The 12678-nt window shown below is 42.9% G+C and overlaps 1 protein-coding gene across 3 annotated transcripts in view; it reads left to right on the top strand.

Annotated features, from left to right (window-relative positions):
- Positions 1-370: 370 nt before the first annotated feature.
- The window catches only part of LOC109572661 (uncharacterized), a 44653-nt gene continuing 32345 nt past the window's right edge, over positions 371-12678 (top strand). Inside the window, exons 1-2 of one of the 3 annotated variants that reach the window (XM_070771613.1) lie at positions 371-8496; positions 12151-12250. The gene's annotated coding sequence lies outside the window, so the exon portion shown is untranslated. The remainder of the gene's footprint in view (positions 8497-12150; positions 12251-12678) is intronic. The other 2 variants (XR_011561687.1, XR_011561686.1) reach the window with 2 other exon arrangements.

The following is a 12678-nucleotide window of genomic DNA, read 5'->3' as shown; positions in this document are numbered from 1 at the left end:
ACCAAATGAAAACAACAACAACAAAATCCGAAACATGTAATATTTGTGGCAGCTGATTCTTTACTCTGGTAACATTTCAACCATTTTTCTGAACATTTGTCATACATTCTCCTGCTTTACTTTGTTCACACATTGTGATTTTTAGGCAACGTGTGGTCGACATGTAACTCATCAACAAAGATATGTTTTCATGAAGCTTTCACAGGCCACAAATTTTTAAGTTCTGGTTCTGAAAGGCTCCATTTCTCCATTATACTCCTATCAAAAAATAAAACCAGGGCTTCCCGGGTGGCTTAGCTGGTGAAGAATCCGCCTGCAATGCAGGAGGCCTGGGTTGGGAAGGTCCCCTGGAGAAGGGAAAGGCTACCCACTCCAGTATTAATTTTTTAGGGACTTCCCTGGTGACTCAGACAGTAAAGAGTCTGCCTGCAGTGCGGGAGGCTTGGGTTTGATCCCTGGGTCAGGAAGATCCCCTGGAGAAGGAAATGGCAACCCACTCCAGTATTCTTGCCTGGAAAATCCCATGGATGGAGGAGCCTAGCAGGCTATAGTCCATGGGGTCACAAAGAGCCGGACACACTGAGTGACTTCAGTAAATGAAGTAGGTTTATCATTCTCACTTAAAAAGAAGTCCAGAATGTGCTGGGTGGTGGGAGGATAGATCCTCTGTTCTTTCTACCTCTGTGAGCGTGAGCACTTAGTCTTCACATTTCTTGCAGCAACATGACTTTTCTATGACTAAGAAGGGTGAATGCTAAGAGGCAAAACCCTTTTAATTTTCAGATTTTGTCTAATTTTTATGGAAACGAAAATCTCACGTTTTTTCCAAATATAAGCTAGTTGTCTTAAACGATCACCATAATTTTAATAAGAAATGAGAATTTCTGAATTTCATATTTCTACCTCAAGAACAGAGAAAGGTCATGGGAAAAGATGTTAGGAACAGATTTGTCAACTTTCTCTGATGTTTATCTTGAGAGTATGATATTCCATGTGCCACATGGCCACTTTGTCCAATGATGCAAATGAGAAGCTAAAATTAGTACCTCAGGGCTTTTCAACTTATAGATTTATTTCCTTTCTGCTCTGTCTTTGATAAGAGGTCCACGAAGTTCTCCAGGCCAGAATACTGAAGTGGAATTCCACTCCTCTCACACGCTAGCAAAGTAATGCTCAAAATTCTCCAAGCCAGGCTTCAACAGGATGTGAACCATGAACTTCCAGATGTTCAGGCTGGATTTAGAAAAAGAGGAACCAGAGATCAAATTGCCAGCATCCGTTGGATCACTGAAAAAGCTAAAGAGTTCCAGAAAAACATCTACTTCTGCTTTATTGACTATGCCAAAGCCTTTGTCTGTGTGGATCACAACAAACTGTAGAAAATTCTTCAATAGATGGGAATACCAAACCACCTGACCTTCCTCCTGAGACATCTGTATGCAGGTCAAGAGCAACAGTTAGAACTGGATGTGGAACAACAGACTGGTTCCATATCGGGAAAGGAGTACATCAAGCCTGTATATTGTCACCCTGCTTACTTAACTTATATGCAGAGTACATCATGAGAAATGCTGGACTGGATGAAGCACAAGCTGGAATCAAGATTGGCAGGAGAAATATAAATAATCTCAGATATGCAGATGACACCACCCTTATGGCAGAAAGTGAAGAACTAAAGAGCCTCTTGATGAAAGAGGAGAGTGAAAAATTTGGCTTAAAACTCAACATTCAGAAAACTAAGATCATGGCATCCAGTCCCATCACTTCATGGCAAATAGATGGGGAAACAGTGGAAACAGTGACAGACTTTATTTTGGAGGGCTCCAAAATCACTGCAGATGGTGACTGCTGTCATGAAATTAAGACGCTTGCTCCTTGGAGAAAAGTTATGACCAACCTAGGCAGCATATTAAAAAGCATAGACATGATTTTGCCAACAAAAGTCCATCTAGTCAAAGCTATGGTTTTTCCAGTGGTCATGTACGGATGTGAGAGTTGGACTATAAAGAAAGCTGAATGCTGAAGAATTGATGCTTTTGAGCTGTGGTATTGGAGAAGACTCTTGAGAGTCCCTTGGACTGCAAGGAGATCCAGGCAGTTCATCCTAAAGGAAATCAGTCCTGAATATTCATTGAAAGGTCTGATGCTGAAGCTGAAACTCCAGTACTTTTGGCCACCTGTTGAGAAGAACTGACTCATTTGAAAAGACCCTGATGCAGGGAAAGATTGAAGGCGGGAGGAGAAGGGGACGACAGAGGATGAGATGGTTGGATGGCATCACCAACTCACTGGACGTGAGTTTGAGTAAACTCCGGGCGTTGGTGATGGGCCTGGCATCCTGCAGTCCATGGAGTCGCAAAGAGTCGGAAACAACTGAGTGACTTAACTGAACATGCACCTGTATACTGCTACTGCTGCTAAGTCACTTCAGTCGTGTCCAACTCTGTGCAACCCCATAGACAGTAGTCCACCAAGCTCCCCCGTCCCTGGGATTCTCCAGGCAAGAACACTGAAATGGGCTGCCATTTCCTTCTCCAGTGCATGAAAGTGAAAAGTGAAAGTGAAGTCGCTCAGTCGTGTCCGACCCTCAGCGACCTCATGGACTGCAGCCTTCCAGGCTCCTCAGTCCATGGGGTTTTCCAGGCAAGAGTACTGGAGCGGGGTGCCATTGCCTTCTCCGATGCACCTGTATGTCCTCCCCTAATTTCTCAGTTTCTGCATCAAGGCTAGACCATGAGACCAATTTTGCTAAATATCTTTGCATGGAAGTAGTTCATTGCTCATCTGAATAGCAAAATCCACAATTCTTACCCATCACTGTGTCACACCCAGCATTTCCACTTTTACAAATACCCCGAAGACATTTGAAGCAATTTACCCACATAAACATCTTGTAAGAAATTTTTGATAGAAGTATTTTTTATGATAGCCAAAATGTGGAAAGAACCCAAAACTCCATCAAATGATGACAAGGTAAACAAAACTGTGGAATGTTGTTACTTCTCAATAGAAACGTATGAAGCACTGATAAAAATTCCAACATGGATGGCACTATGAAAACATTATGTTAAGCAAAAGAAGGGAGAAATAAGGCTTTTTTTTTTGGCCACACAGTGCAGCATTTTGGGATCTTAGTTCCCAGACCGAGGGTGGAACCCATTCCCTATCAGTGGAAGCCAGAATCTTTACTACTAGACAGCCAGGGAAGTCCAAGGCCACATATTATATGACTTAATTTATATGAAATGTCCAGAATAGCCATATCTATAGAGACAGAAAGTAATGTTTGCTTGTAGCTACAGATAGAATGCAGAATAACTGCTGACAGACCAAGGGGTTTTGTTTTTGTTTTTAAGGGGAGGCCTGGCAAGCTGTGGTTCATGGGTTCTCAGAGTCTGACATGACTGAGCAACTGAACTGAACTGATGTATGATGACTTTATTGTGGTTGGACAATATTGGAAACATACTAAATCCTACTGTATGGTACTCTTCATAAAAGTGCATTTTATTGTATGCAAATTATGCAAGTAAAAAGTCTCAGCTGATATCTCCATCATCTCCCCTCACCTCCCCAGGCAAAGGCAGTTTAGTGTGTTTATTCTCAGCTGCAACAGCTCCAAAGAGCGCGTTGTCAGGACACAGCCTTTTCTGCACACAGAAAACGGCGCAGTCGTGTCCCACACCTACTTCCCCAGTCACACACCCAGGAGTGCCAGGGTAGCCCCTGCTCGCAGACTCCGCCCACACTGTGGTACACAGGCCACTGGGCTCGCGATGTCACACCAGCTCACTGACATGAGTTGCCTGACATGAGTTGTCAGACAAAATGTGCTGTAACCAATATGCGTGCTCTTTACTTTTCTTGAAATGAGATCCCTACTTCCACAGAGGCATTTATCCATATGCCACAAGAGTTGTTTGCTATTGCACCGGATACCTCCTTGCTAAGCTGGAAAGGGCCATGTGATGACACTAAAAGTTCTTTGGCCAATGAGTTAAATGATCATTGTGAAGCTGAAATTTCTCTGAAACGAGGAAAGATTCCTAATTACTTGTTTCCTAGCTCTGCCTCCAATCCATGGGCATAAAAGTGTCCTTACAAAGGCAAAATCAGAATGATGTATGTCTCCTCTGAATTCTTGTAAGGCAACACTTCAGTGGAACAGACTGATGACAGTTCTTTTGGATTACTTAAAGCAAATAGGAGAGTGAATACAGCAGTAGCACTCTTGTCTACATATTCTCCAGCTGTCAAGGCAATGAAGCTTTTCTCGTAGCTCAGATGGTAAAGAATCTGCCTGTAATTCAGGAGACCAGGGTTAGATCCCTGGGTGGAGGAGATCCCCTCAAGAAGGGAATGGCCAGCCTCTCCAGTATTCTTGCCTGGAGTATCCCACGGACAGAGGAGCCTTGTGAATTATAGTTCATGGGGTCGCGGAGTCCGACAAGACCCAGTGACTAACACACACACATCGAGTCAATGAATTGTCCAGGCATAGAAGTCATTTCCAAAACTTACACACATGGAAGTGTAACCTGTAAGTCCCTCACATAAGTGACAGCACTATGGATTCATTCAGTTGCACAGAGCAACCTTTTTGGCACCAGGGACCTGTTTCTTGGAAGACAATTTTTCCATGGTGGCGGGGATGAGGAAAGTGGTGGTGATGGCGGTATGGTTTGGGGATGCCTCAAGCACGTTACATTTATTGTGCACTTTATTTCTGGCCCGCAGAGCTGTAAGCTGTTGTACCTTAAAACTGCTACAGGCAGTAACTTCTACTAAGCTCTGTCAGCTTACTGAAAAGCACATTCCGGACCGCCCCCTGCCCCGTCCTCTTTCTTGCGAACGCAGTCCAGGGCGCTCTCCTCGCCCCGCCCCTCGCCGGAAGCCCTCCGCCCAGCCGCCGACCCCGGAAGTCCTGCTTCTGACCCCACGCCGGCGTTTTTTGAAAGGACCTGGAAGTGAAGGGCGAGGAGTGAAAGTTGTACAAGGAAGGGTGAATGTCTCCTTTCTAGTGAACCGCTCTGCGAGGCCTGTCTTACTTCCTCCTTAGGGTCTTGTGAGTGACTGCGGATCTAAACTCCCCACTGCCGTCCCAACCCGGTTAAGTTCAGACCTAGCGGGACTGGTCGCGGATTCTTTCTCTTGATCATTTCTCTTTCGGTTTGTGAATTTCTCTGAAGCCAGTCGCTGTGACACTGTTCGGTCCCATTTCTGGGCTCCAAAGAGCTCCGGTATCACATTCTTTTATGTCTCAGCGCAGAAAAAAAAAAATTAGAGACAAAGAGATAGGAAGAAGTGATTTATTAGACGAGGATGCTTGTGAGGCTTACAAGGGCGCGGGAGAGGGGATGCCCCCCTGAGAATTTACTGCGCTACAGTTTTATAATCGAAAGATGAGGGGGAGAAGACCTTCCTTGTCTTTTCTGAATAGACATCATGCTTCCATCATCAGCTCCTCCTCCGGGTTGAGCGTGGGAGTTTTCTTGTTCCTACAAGGTAAAGCCAGATCCACAAATTACTGCTTTTTATGTGTGCACAGAGCATGTCCTAACTTATTGAGCTCACTGGGCAGGATGTGAGTTTCGTGCCACCATTGTTTTACTGTTTGTTGGCATGTGTTGTGCTTCTATTGCATGATTTCATTGCTAAGCAAGCCTGGTTGGTTTTGTGGTTAAGCGAACCTGCTTTCTTGTGTAATCATTAACTTACAGGAGCCTCCTATATTTCTTCTATTGACAGTCCTCTAGTGGGATTAACTGTTTAATCATCTACTTTGTACCTTTACTCTGTCCCTGTCAGCTGCCCTTGGCTTTTTTGCCTACCCAACATTTTCCTGCTTAAAACCTACTGTTTCCCACCTCCCTTGTAAAGTACTTGTCTGCAGGGGTGGGTTCCTGCCCCTCGCCCAGCCTTGCCCTCTCAGCCCCTCTTATTAGTTGCCGTATTTCTAAATATAGGGATGAAGGGAGGATCAGGAGAAGCAGAGACAGAGGGACTGAGAAAGGAATAGAAAAACTGAGCTGGAGAAAAGAATGAGGAATACCAGATGGAACATAGAGGATGGCTGAGGGACATGCAAAGGGATTTTTTAAAAATGAAATAGATTTAGCCTTGAAAGTAGCAGGTGAATAAAATAAGAGAAGTTAACAAGCCGCTCTCCAGATGGGAAACGTGGGGAGAGGCTGCCGGATCAGCCATAGGACAGGGGGCATGAGGGGTGCTGCCCTTTGCACAGAGTCCCACAGTGGTTAGAAAAGGTGGAAACTTGGCCTTCAGAGCAACTTACTGCTGGGAGGGAATGAGGACAGAGGGTGACAAGAAGAGCAGACGTAGAGAGAGAGCAGGAAAGAAGCATCGCCAGCTAAGGTGCCAGGGAGTGAAGAGGAAGGGAATTTAACCGCAATAGATGAGGTGTAACCCAGAGGGTAGAGGGGGAGCAGAGGTGGGGGAAGAAGGAGGGTCAAGAAGGGAAGCAAGTTGCAAAGTGGAGCAGGACAGGTGTAAGGGAAGTAGAGAAGAGGGGAGAAATAGCAGGAGAGCCGAGTGAAGCAAAATGAGGTGGACAGAGAAAGAAGAATCTCAGGGACGGGGAAGCCTGGTGGGCTGCTGTCTGTGGGGTCACACAGAGTCGGACACAACTGAAGTGACTTAGCAGCAGCAGATAAAGGGAATGAAATGGTAACACATGATAGTGCAGGTAGAGGGGGAAACTGGATCCAAATAGATGGTAAACTGTTTGGATATGGATGATTAAGTTAGGATATATTGATGTGTGACTTTTGTTGTTGTTCAGTTGCTCAGTCTTGTCTGACTCTTTGCGACCCCATGGACTGCAGCACACCAGGCTGCCCCGTCCTTTGCCATCTCCTGGAGCTTGCTCAAACTCATGTCTGTTGAGTCAGTGATGCCATCCAACCCTTTCATCCTCTGTCGTCCCCTTCTCCTCCTACCTTCAATCTTTCACAGCATCATGGCCAAGACCTTGATGTGACTTTGGAATTTAGTAAATTTAAAATTTGTTTAAATTATACAAATGAGGATGAGAATTGCAAAACTCCTGTCTATAAAGTTTGTGCAATTTTGTACTTATTTATATGAGAAGATGACTTCCATTTGCAGTCCTTATTCAGCCAGGGTCTTGATTCACTTAATTGTGGGTCACCCCTGGGGTAGGGGACTGGGGAGAGGACACTGGGGTAAGAAATGACTGATTTCACTACATAGTGCCTTTTTAGTGGAACATTTATTTAAAGTATTCTTTTTTTTATAATGGAGTTACTTTTTCTTTTTTGACTATTAAAATTTTTTTCAAATTTATTTTTGGCTTGCTGAACTTTATTTATTTAAAATTTATTTATTTTTTCCTTGCTGTGCACAGGCATTCTCTAGTTCTGGTGAGGGTGCTACTCTCTAGTTGCAGTGCCTGGGCTTCTGATTGTAGAGGTTTCTTTTGTTGCCCAGCACAGGTTCTAGGCGTGTGGACTCAGTAGTTGTGGTGCGCGGGCTTAGTTGCCCCTTGGGATGTGGAGTCCTCCTAGACTAGGGATCAGACCCCTGTCCTCTGCATTGGAAGTGGATTCTTTACCAGTGGACCACCAGGGAAGTCCTTGATTCTTTTTTCTTTTTTTTTAAATAAATAAGTAAATGTCCCACTGGGACATGTACATTGTTGGAGACATCTCGCTTTCAGTAGTCATTTTTGGAGATGACAGTGTTTGGTTTGGGTCACTGGATGTGAAAGTAGTGTGACTTGGAATCTAGTGGGCCCTTGGGTGTCTTCTCATGTATTTTTCTCTCAGGCATCAGTTATTAGGGCTTGGAATGTTTTCTGTTATTGTATTGCTTGTAAGTTTGTTTGCACCAGAAGGAAATTTATGAATGCTAAGATTAAGATTACAGGCTTTTTTTTTTTTTTTGAAATTAAATAATCACTCTTTATTCAAAATAAATAAGCCCTCTTACTTACAGGAAAATATGAAAGTAAACTTCTATCCTTCTGGCATCTAAAAAACCACATTCAAGATTTTAGAATGTTTTCAGTAGGGGATATGTCCTGTTACATATGGGTCTGTGGACTGAAGCTGAGGGAGTTCTGCTCTGTATAGGGATGGACCAAGGCCTGGTGTGTGATCTGAAGGGGATTTTGGGGTCAGCGGAGGTGCCCACTGCTGCTGTATGCATGAGGCCTCACCAGGAGGGGAGCGAGATCTTACGGAAAGTGTGGGGAAAAACACTGTGTTGGACTGTGTGTGGGAGTTGACTGTCGTGAGTCCCTCCTGTCACAGTGGGCAGCCGAGGACTCTGTTCCACATGGTAAGCTTTCTCCTCTGTGGTTGTGACACAGAGAGGGGGGAATGTTCATTCTAAGCCTTAAACAGCATGTTTGTAACTTTTAAGATTGACCTCTAAAGTCTCATGTTGCCTGAGGAAGACACACAGAAGATGAGGAAGAGGAAAGAAAAGGAGTCAGGCATGGCTCTTTCTCAGGTAAGGTCATATTCTCAGTGATTCTTAGTCTGTCCTTTCTCAAATGCCCTTCTCTGGGCTCGATAATCGTGTCTGACTCTGGACTATCCTGTCTGACTCCTGTACATGCAAACTTACCCAGGGCTTTCCCTCAGGGTCTGTCGTCTCCACTTGGATCCCGTCTCCCCATGACCCGGTGACCTGGCCCTTGTGAGGAGGCTCCCCTGGGTGCCATCCTGGGCAGGGTTTCTCACCCACGGGTTGGAGACAGGGTCTCAGTGCTGTTGGGTGGCAGGGATTGCTTAGGGCCCATGTGGATGCCCTGTCTGCCCTCTGTCAACCAGGATGAAAGAAGTTACACACAGAGGTTGAGTATTAATACGCACAAATGTCTGCTGAATTCTGAAAGAGACAAGTGAAGAGAAATTTTTTTCTAATTTTTATAATATATTTGTAGGTAAATGAGTGGGCCACTGGCTTCAAAATCTTAATGATTGGGAATGGAATGATTACTTGAGAAGCAGACATGAGTGATAGAGGTTGTTTTATTCCATCGTTGATTTTAAAGTATGAAATCAATCTAAATCCATGAGAGTTGGAAATTCTTTGTATCACTTTATATGACGTGTCCTTAGAGGTTTTCTGTTGATTGTGTCCTTTGACATCGCAATTTCTCTGATTGATGCAGGTTAAGTTCCAGCTTTATTGTGTTGCCGGTACTCAGTTTTTAGCACCATTTGTTATTAGGACTGTCCTTTTTCCATTGTGTAGTCTCAGTACCCTCCTCAGTACATTTTACATACATGCAAAGGATTATTTCTGAGTACTCACTTTTGCTCCATTGGTTTATATATTTATGTTTATATAAGTACCCTTGGAGAAGGCAATGGCACCCCACTCCAGTACTCTTGCCTGGAAAATCCCATGGATGGAGGAGCCTGATAGGCTGCAGTCCATGGCGTCGCCAAGAGTCAGACGCGACTGAGCGACTTCACTTTCACTTTTCATTTTCATGCACTGGAGAAGGAAATGGCAACCCATTTCAATGTTCTTGCCTAGAGAATCCCAGGGACGGGGGAGCCTGGTGGGCTGCCGTCCCTGGGGTCGCACAGAGTCGGACACGACTAAAGCGACTTAGCAGCAGCAGCAGCAGCAAGTACCCTACCATCTGGATTACTTAGTGGGTTTTTTGTTGGTTTGTTTTTTATTTTCATTTTTTGATGTGGACAGTTTTTAAAGTCTTTATTGAATTTGTTACAATATTGCTTCTGTTTTATGTTTTGGTTTTTTGGCTTCCAGGCATATGGGATCTTAATACCTTGGCCAGGGATCAAACCTGCACCCCCTACATTGGAAGGCAAAGTCCTAACCACTGGATTGCCAGGGAAGTCCCCTAGATTACTTCATATTATGTTTTGAAATATAGAAAAGGAACACCTCCATCTTTCTTCTTTTTCAAGAGTCTTTTGACAGTTTGCTTGAGATTCTCTATGTATTTTAGCATTTTTCTATTTCTGCCAAAATTGCCATGAGAACTTTGATAGGGATTCCACTGAATCCTAGAGTGGAATCCTAGATTCTGTTTTCCGTAAGTGGACTACTTACGTTTGTGGGCTTCCTTTGTGGTCAGTGGTCAGGAATCCACTTGCCAATGCAGGAGACACAGGTTCGATCCCTGGGTCAGGCAGATCCCTTAGAGAAGAATGTGGCAACACACTGCAGTGTTCTTGCCTGGGAAATCCCTGGACAGAGGATCCTGGCAGGCTACAGTCCATGGGGTCAGAAAAAGTCAGACATGACTGAGTGAGTAAACAACACCAGCATTTATGGTTTGTACAGTTAAAACCTTGTTTTCTAGGAAAAAAGATAATTTTAATCATTTTTCAGTTTTGGATAATTTTTATTTCTTTTTCTTGTCTAATTGCTCTGGCTAGGAGATTCAGTAGTTTGTTGAACAGTCGTGTGGAGTGTGTACATCTTTGTCCTCTTGATTTGAGAATAAAAGCTTTCATTCTTTCACCTTTGAGTATGATGTTAGGGGTATTCCTTTCATGTATAGGGTTTATTATGTTGAGGTAGTTTACTGTTTTTGTTTTCTTACGTGTTATATATGGGGAAATTGTTGAATTTTGCCACAGGAATTTTTTGCATCAGCTGAGATGATGGTGTGCTTTTTTTCACTTTATTCTGTTAAGTTGGTGTATCATATTAATTGATTTTTGTACCTTGAGTCATCCTTGCCTTATAGAAATAAAATCCAGTTGGTCATGATGTCAGATATTCTCTGGGTTGGGTATCAAAATCATGCTGGCCACATTGATTGAGTTTGGCAGTGTTTTCTCCTAACTCTGTGCAAGATATTTAGCAGGATTCAGTTTAGTTCAGTTGTTCAGTCTTGTCTGACTCTTTGTGACCCCATGGACTGCAGCACACCAGGCTTCCCTGTCCATCGCCAACTCCTGGAGCTTACTCAAACTCATGTCCATCGAGTCAGTGATGCTGTCCAATTAGCAGGAGTAGTGGTAATCTTTTTTGTAAATGTTTGGTAGAATTATGCAGTATAGATACCTTTTCCTGAGTTTTTGAGATTTTTGATTACAACTTGAATCTCTAGTTATAATTCTGTTCAAATTTTTTATTTCTTAATATTTCCAACTTAGGTTTAAGTTTCTACAAAATTACTCATATCTTATAGATTATGTAATTTGTGGGGTTTTTTGTTCATAGGACTCCCTTTTAATCCTTTAAAAAATGTTTTTTGAGGCCAGTTGCAATCACTCCTCATGATTTCAAGAGTATATATCTTTTACAGTTGAAATTATATCTTCAGTATATTCCCTGGCCTTGAGTTTTTCCTACACTATCATGTTAATGGTTTCAGTAGTGGGAAGATTACTAACATTTTATGTGTATGTGTGTGTTTGTGTGGGTCCACATATATAATGACCTTTCATGCCACTCTTTTTGAACTTCTTTCAAGTTTTCTCAGTGAGCCCTCTGTCAGTGTAATTGTAAAAATATTTATTGATTTATTTGGCTGCACTGGGTGTTAGTTGCAGCATGTGTGTGCTAGGTCCTCTAGCAGGTATGGAACCCAGGCCCCCTGCATTGGGAGAGTAGAATCTTAGCCACTGGACCACCAGGGAAGTCCCTATCAATGTACTTTTAATTCTCTTTAACTAAGCTATTCGGTTTTTTAGCTTCAGTTCGAGAGCCCAACCCTCAAAGGTTCAGGTGCTTGCTGTGTTATTTCTTAACTTCTTGACTTGGAGCCTCAGAGTGTCTCTAACACAGAATTCTCCTTTGTAAAATGGGAACAGGTCTTTTCCTAATGACCTAATATGTTGATAACAAGTTCATGCTTGTAAAGTACTTATTTAGAGTTATGTTCAAATCCTGGAAGTGTTCAAATACTTTTAGTCATTGCTATTCTTATTATTATCATAATTGAAGGTTTTGACTTTTCTCTAATACTACAGTGGACTTCACCATGTCTAAAGACAGCCTTCATACAGGAGCTCATCTAGATACTGAGTAGCACTCAGTGTTTGTTTATTTTTGGCTGCACTGGGTCTTCATTGCTGTGCATGTGCTTTTCTCTAGTTGCGGTGAATGGGGGCTGGTCTCTAATTACAGTGCTTGAGCTTCTCATCATGGTGGCTTCTCTTGTTGCAGAGCACGGGCTTTAGAGCACAGGCTCAATGGACTTCGTTGCTCCTTGACATGTGGGATCTTCCTGGACCAGGGATTGAATCCATGTCCCCTGCATTGGCAGGTAGATTCTTAGCCACTGGACCACCAGGGAAGTCCTCAACTCAGTGTTTAGAATGTAATATCTAATGCTTCTCCATAGACTGCCTATTCTTGAATTTTATTTCTGTGTGTTTTCTAATTGTCCACAAAGATGAAAAATCTGTATTAATTGGAGGATATCATAATCTGTTAGAACAAGCATAAGAAATTATAATTAGAGACATATAATTTGCTCCTTAACATGGATCTTATATTTACTTCAATAGAATCAGTTCTTACACTTACCTCTTCTTTTCATTTTTTAAAAGATGAGAAATATCCTCATGGCCACTTGGGTAAATATTTTTTTTGTTGTTATTGAGGTGTAGTTAATTGACAATGTTGTATTAGTTTCAAGTGATTCAACTGTATGTATATTTCAAGTGTACAGCAAAATGACTCAGCTGTATA

The sequence above is a fragment of the Bos indicus genome, chromosome 18, assembly GCF_029378745.1.
Source record: "Bos indicus isolate NIAB-ARS_2022 breed Sahiwal x Tharparkar chromosome 18, NIAB-ARS_B.indTharparkar_mat_pri_1.0, whole genome shotgun sequence".
NCBI lineage: Eukaryota > Metazoa > Chordata > Mammalia > Artiodactyla > Bovidae > Bos > Bos indicus.
Note: the sequence above shows the minus strand (reverse complement) of the source record. Positions and strands in the feature narration are given on the sequence as shown.